The sequence below is a fragment of the Suncus etruscus genome, chromosome 2 (assembly GCF_024139225.1).
Source record: "Suncus etruscus isolate mSunEtr1 chromosome 2, mSunEtr1.pri.cur, whole genome shotgun sequence".
Classification (NCBI taxonomy): Eukaryota; Metazoa; Chordata; class Mammalia; order Eulipotyphla; family Soricidae; genus Suncus; species Suncus etruscus.
Genome location: NC_064849.1, coordinates 61017709 through 61023608, shown reverse-complemented (window position 1 = coordinate 61023608; position 5900 = coordinate 61017709). Strand labels below are relative to the sequence as shown.

The window sequence follows — 5900 nt, the reverse complement described above, 5'->3', positions numbered from 1 at the left end:
TCAAATCCTGCAAGAAAAGGAAGCCAACTCCCCTGCGGACTCATGCTGCGCAGCCCTCCCTACCAACTCCCCCTAACGTGGACTGTTACTTGAAACTGGACTTAGTTCCAAAAGTATCCCCCAATGCAAGAACTCTTCCAAGACCTCCCTGCCACAAACTTTTGCCAATCTGAAGAAAGTCAGGGGGTGTAATGGAAAAGTGCCTGGGAACCCACACACAACAAGAAAAACCCAAAAGACAATGGGAAAATCTGTACTTCCAACATAAGTATAAGACCTGTATTAGCCCACCTCTTTACCTGCTTTTCCCCAAATGTAAGGTAGTCTTTTGCATCACTTTGGTCCTTTAAATACTTTGTTAATTCATTTTTTAAAAATGTCTGTTCTACATATACATATGTGAGCACATACATTTTTATTCCTATTTTTATCTTTTTTGGGAGTATGACCTGTTTCTGTTTTCCTCTCTGTCCACCCCCAAATACAATGACAATATAATGTAGCACCATTTATCCCTGCAAAGGCACACTAAAAAAAAGGAAAATCTTACATATAAAAAAGAGCTCTTATCTACTAGGGATAGGAACTCATAGTTGTTTACAATACTGGAATATCTCCTACCTTGAAAATATGTCACGTGGACTCAACTTAGACCTCAGGTGATTAGAAACCATCTGTCCAGCTTTGAACCCTGGATCCCAGACATAGAAACGGCACAGTTCTTCACAACAACTGCAGGAAACAAATCCCATCCGGGACAGCCTTAATACTGCTGGGTCACCAACAAGTGCCAGGTCTAATATGATATCCTAACAATGAGGAAAATGGGAACAACTTGACCTAAGAGCAGGTTATCCTACCTTACCAGCTAACGATAAGACAAAATCAGAAGATTTGTCACCCTTTGGTATGTCCAAAAGCCCAGATCGCGATTTACAGATGACTGGCTGCTAGAACCATGACCAGACTGTATATATCTTGGGACCAATAAAAAACCCCTAGTCTAGGGTTTGAACTAAGACCTGCACAATAACCATGATCCCCAGTTCCAAAGGTCTGGCAGAGACAATTGCAACGGAATGGGGCTTCTGGAAACACAAAGAAAGTTGCTATCCTAGGTGCCATCCTAGGTTCAGTGCAAAGATAAAGACCACCAAACATAGATGATGGATTAAAATGAAACTGAGGGAACAGAACTTCTAGAACCACAAAGAAAGACTTCATCATAAGTCCCACTTTTGGACCTGTGCAGATACTGAGATCTCTAGATACAGAGGTCTGATTTTATCACCCAGAGCAGAGCAGAAGTCTTCCAAACACCATGAAAGAACCACCGGGAGAGTAAATGATCCTTAACAGAGTCTATATTTAATCCTATGACAATATACTCCAAGAGTGGAGAAACCCCATATGTCTTAGGCCAAGTGAATTCCTTTTTGAATGACCCCAATATTTACTGTGCCAGGGCAGGAGGAAAAAAATAAAAAGTAGCACAAACCATTGTTTATTTTTTATATATTATTTTTATCTTGATTTATTATTATCATTATTTTTATTTACCTATCTATTTTGGTTGATTTCTTTGTTTTGGTGTGGTTATTGAAGTTGTTGCCCCCATTTATACTTTATTTTTTCTTCTTTTCTTTCTTTATGTGCCCTGCCATGTTTCTTATCTCAAGACCATGGCATTTTTTTGTGGTGCTTATCGGTATTGTTGGAGTCCTCACTAGATATTTGACACTTCTTTTTGTACTGGTGGAGTGTTCCACCTTCTTTTTCTCCTTCATCTCTCAAACCGATGATGAGAGCCTCTAGGATTCCGCCCATTTTACCCCAGTTTATTACTTTTCTTTTCTTCAAACAAAACCACATAACTTGAACTAGCTAGTCCTGCCTCCCAGTTAGAGGGGGAAATAAGGGAGGCACCAAGACCAAATAGTGCAAGACTACTAAGTAGTAGTCTAGGTACAGAGGGGACCACATATTCTAGCAGCCCCAGGGGTGAGGGAAGAGGATATGGGAGGTAGGACAAAAACGGACTTGTAGGGAGGACAAATTGGTGATGGGAATCCCCCCTGATTTTATGTAAATATGTACCTAAAATATTATTGTCAACAATATGTAAGCCACTATGATCAAAATAAAAATTATACTAAAAAAAGAAATAACTACACTGAGAACTACCATAATCATGTGAATGAATGAGGGAACTGGAAAGCCTGTCTAGTGTACAGGTGGGGGTGGGATGGGATGGAGGGAGACTTGGGACATTGGTGGTGGGAATGTTGCACTGGTGAAGGGGGGTATTCTTTACATGACTGAAACCTAATCACAATCATATTTGTAATCAAGATGTTTAAATAAATAAAAAATATACTAAAAAAAAGTATGAATAAAGGATTCCTACCAATCTACCATTCTCAAATGGCGATGCAGTCCAGTAATAGTAATTAAGAGTCCTTGAAAGTGCTCGCGTCAGCAGCATATATACTAAAATTGGAACAATACAGAGATTAACATGGCCCCTGCACAAGAATGACATGCACATTCATGAAATATTTCATATTAAAACACACACACAGAATCCCTAAAAAATCTTTTCAGCCCTTCTCCTCGGACTATCATCTTTCTAGCTAAGTGTATTTATTTGCTGGATATCTGTATGTCTGTCATCTATTATCTCTCTCTATCCATCCATCTATTCCTTCATTGATCCATCCACCTACCCATCCATTCATCTATTATAAACAAATCAAGGATACTTAAGAAAAATGAACAGATTATAAATAAAGAAGTTCCTATTATAAGTGAGTGGCAAAATTAACTGTCCTACCAGCATAAGATCATATTTGCTCCCTGGTACCCCCCAGCTATATTGAGCATAGTCCTGATAACTTCAGTATTTCTGATCTCTGGTGCTGTAATAAACTGTTTAAACTCTTTTACACAATGTAACTGAGTGAAAAACACAACTACTGGATTATATGTCCCCTGGCAAGCATTCATATGAGCACCACAGTGACCGTCTCCAAACAATATGGTGCACCAAGAGTGAATAAGTGAGTTAGCACAGGTTCTAGGATTCAGCATCTAGTGAGCACTATGGCATGAATATAAACACTGCAACCACACTTCTGGATCTCACTCTTTACAATAATGAAAGTAAAGTTAATGAATGAATTAATTAATTACTTAGAAAACTGAGAGACATCTAGAACAAAATTTTCTCCAATGCCTCTCCTCCAAATATAAAATAAATATATTGTGATTATGATATGAGGGATGAACAATGATATTTTTATTGGAAACAAAATACCTTATAGAATTAAATATTTATACACTGCTAAATGTTTACCTAAAGTATGAAAAATATATTTATACACAGATGAATATGCGAATCTTTGTACAATTTTATTCAAAAGAACAACAAAACATAGCAACAGAAATCTTTCTAAAAACCAGAAAATAATAAATATGTAAGAATTGGTGATGGGAATGTTGCACTGGTGAAGGGGGGGTGTTCTTTTCATGACTGAAACCTAACTACAATTATGTTTGTAAACATGGTGTTTCAATAAAAATATTATTTACTTAAATAAAAAAGTATATGCAGCTACAGAAGTACTTGGCTATTTAAATGTACAGAAACATACACCAAGACACACAGTAGAGAACTTCTTCCTGCTGTGTAACCTATATAAATTATATAAATAAATGATTTTCTGAAAGTAGTTCCTGTCTCTACTATTCTTAATAATTATAAAATAATCAATAAAGTATTTTTAGAATTATAACATATACAACTGCAAGCAATATTCCCTTTTCATTTATTTCTAAATATATTTTTATTGATTTTGTTATGAAATAAAGCAGCAAATTAATAAATATGTATGTATGTATGTATGTATGTATGTGTTATTGGAAAAATAAAGGTCAAATTCTTGGACATGGAGATCTAAGAAATCCCAGATAATTACAGTTGCATACTAAGTTTCAGCAAGTTTTAATAAAAGAAACTCTCCTTCAAAAAGCAAAGAATCCTACAAAACCAGGTTAAAAGGGTTTGTAGAATGAGCAAATACATGATTGGAAATATTGAGCCATGAAGAGCAATACCAGGTAAAACTTAAGGCCTCAAGAATGATGCAAGTTAAAGATATTTCCAAGAAATTATAATGTCCCTGAAATTTTAGATTCAGCTTCAGAGATATGGTTTCCATATACATATACTCATAATTACTATTTTGCCACAACAAACTCCTTGACTTATGTTCTCTCATCTTTTACTTTTGAAACCTACATGTGTATTAATGACCAACTCTCAATAGAAAGTATATAAATAAAAGTAAGTTGTCCTCTCTTCTAAATAACAGAAAAATATTTTGAAGGAATGTTATTTTAAAAAGACAGTGATCTGGTACTGTTCATTTCAAAGAACAATTAGCTGACATCTAGAAAATTCTGTTACATTGAAGATATAGATACAAAATATATTAGAAGTGATATCTTATTAAATTAATATAAGAAAATTAAAAAATATTAATAATAAAAACATATTTAGAAAGAATAGAAATATTTAACATACTTTAAATTTTATATTAATTTTATGCTAGTAAATAAATATTTGAAGACATTGAATAAACAATGCAAGACAATTTTTATGTTATTGACAGTGACAGCAAGATAATTATATTCCTAATTCATACTATACTCCAATAAAATATACCTAAATTGAGAAGAAACATTTAAAATTAGCCATACATGAGGCCAAGTGATATCACAGCAGTAGGGCTTTCTCCTTGCTCACTGCAGATTCAGGATGGTCCCTCGGGCTTGATTCCTGACATCCCTATGGTCCCCTCAGCCTGCCAGGAGCAATTTCTGAGAGCAGAGCACTACTGGGTGTAGTCCCTCACCCCCATAAAAAGTAACCCTGTTTGGAACTTGCGATTGGGAAATAATGCAAGTGGCTGAAGTACATGCCTTACATAGATAAGGTCTCTTGTTCACTCCCTAAGTATCACTGGAGGTGACCATTTTAGTTCCTAGAACTGATGGACCTGAGCATCCTATCAACAACACTGAGCATGAATTATTAGGTCCAAATATCAGCCAAAGTCACCTCCTCAGAGAAATTTTTGGGAGATTCAAATTAAAAGTTAAATAAAGAAAAAATGAGAAGCAACACCACATTAATCTTTTTGCAATATACTGATCACTATGTAAGCCGTTGCTATTAAGACATGAATCACATTTTTACAGCTGATATTCCTTTAGGGACTCCATAAATAGTTCCTTAGATTTACTAATAGGTTATATTAAATATATGGAGTTATACTTAGCAATACTTCTTTATTCTATAAAACTTTTATTTTATAAAATTTATAGTTATAAATATTTATAAAATCTTGTCTTATAAAATCATTATTTATGTTGTCTTACTTTATATTTTAATTTCATGTGTTTTTTGCCTCTTTATTAGACCCTAAATGACATGTCAAACAAGAACAAACTAAATCGTATTTATTTACTTATTAATTTTTTGAGTTTTTCTGGGCCGTACCTGGCAGTGCTCAGGGGTTATTTCTGCCTCTGGCTAAGAATTCGCTCCAGGCTCAGGGACCATATGGGATGCCGGAGATCAAACCCGGGTCTGACCTGGGCCAGCCACATGAAGGCAAACTCCTTACTGCTGTGCTATTATTCCAGCTCCTAAGGTTTAAAAGAATGTTTTTTATTATACTTCAAAGGTATTTTAGAAGTTTGGTATACTGGGAAAAAGAAAGCACCTACCTAATAAGATCTACTTACTGTAGTGCTGTAATTTTTCATAATGAAACATGAATATTCATCATCTCCTTTTATCAAGTTTTAATATTTTATACTTAAATATATTTTGA

At 34.9% G+C, this 5900-nt stretch overlaps 1 non-coding gene across 1 annotated transcript; it reads left to right on the top strand.

Annotated features, from left to right (window-relative positions):
• The first annotated feature begins 2466 nt into the window (after positions 1-2466).
• On the top strand, positions 2467-2570 carry LOC126002287 (U6 spliceosomal RNA). The gene has a single exon (XR_007493040.1). It is a non-coding gene; the product is annotated as a U6 spliceosomal RNA (small nuclear RNA).
• Positions 2571-5900: the final 3330 nt, after the last annotated feature.